This window comes from Pleuronectes platessa, chromosome 1 (assembly GCF_947347685.1).
Source record: "Pleuronectes platessa chromosome 1, fPlePla1.1, whole genome shotgun sequence".
Taxonomy (NCBI): domain Eukaryota; kingdom Metazoa; phylum Chordata; class Actinopteri; order Pleuronectiformes; family Pleuronectidae; genus Pleuronectes; species Pleuronectes platessa.
Genome location: NC_070626.1, coordinates 4,359,949 through 4,361,463, shown reverse-complemented (window position 1 = coordinate 4,361,463; position 1,515 = coordinate 4,359,949).

The window sequence follows — 1,515 nt, the reverse complement described above, 5'->3', positions numbered from 1 at the left end:
CTGAAACATCGGCTTTTTAAGATTGTCATTGTGAGCATGTTACCACGGTGACCAAGCCCCGGTGAAAGGGTGATTTTGTCATAGTGGTCAAACTGCCTTCCCATATTCATATGAATGCCATATGGGGTAGTTATTTAGTTTAAAATTACCTTCAGCTAGTGCTTAAAGAATGATGTAATGAAAGCATATATTTCTTATGCTTTTGAAATGAATGGCATCTACTAGCACTCTTTTAACAAATAAAGTTTGCTTCCATATTTTACTGCACCTGCACAACACAGGCATCAACACCAGGCTATGGATAACAAAAAAATTATTTTTTTGTAGCATTTTAAGTCTGTGCAACTTCTAAGTGAAAAGCCAATTTTTTTTAACATCAAACATTTGAGAGCCAAATTTGGCATTATTTATCTTTTCTATTCTATTCTTCTTCCCTTCTCTTCAGAGACTTAATAAAGCCTTTTGAAGAATTCTAACAATCAAATGGGTCAACCATTCTGAGTGCACCATTCCGGCACCTATAGTGCACTATGTGTTGCTATATTTGCCATACATGCACTCAAAATAACAAACGTGTAAAGGAAAGTATGCTGAGTGAACCACAGAGTAGAGGCCTGGCTTATGCATGTTTCTAATTTTAGAATTAGCATTTGGACTAATAAAATAAAATAAAAAATAATAAAATGACTAACATCAGGAAACTTTGAAAAAATAAATAAACAATTTGATTTGCACAGCATGGGCCTTATTGGAAACATTATAACATTAGATTAGTGAACTTAAAAGCACAGAAAATAGATAATAACAGGTTTAGAGACTATTCTGAATTTGTGGTAAAATGAGCATCTCAGAGATACAGAGGTTGATGACTGTGATGTCAGGGAAGAAAAAAATCTATTTTATTTCTCCGACATCATTAGATGTGAGGTCATTAATTCTCCTATTTATTTCCCTGTAAAGTTTGCTGGTGTGATTGAATGACAATATTATCATTTCAACTGCAAACTTTTCCTCCCCGTGTATTTTGTATTGGTGCAATTTTGGTCAAAGACATATTGTAATTATCACATTGCACTGACTGTTTTAGATTTGATTGAGTTAGGTAAGATAAGATAAAAAAAAATAAGATAATTTATTTATTTAAAGTATGTTCCTGTGCCAGCTTCCTCCAAGATTACAGTATCACAATATACAATAGAGAACAGTAGAAAAAAAGAGAGAATTAAGTCTGATTAACATAAGGAGTAGATACAGAAACAGTGGCTGATCAAAATAACAATATAAATTAAAATTAAAAGTTAAGAAAGTAGTAATGATAATAGGAGTAAGTAATGTGGAATATTCCACGTGCTATTGAACATAATACGATGAAAAACGTAGTAATATTAGTTGTATAATGAACAGTGTTGCCACAGTTACTTTGAAAAAGTAACTTAGTTGTGGCGCACATCATGGTGCGGCGCACATCATCCTGCCACGCACATCATCGTGCCGCTTACATCATCCTGCCCTGCA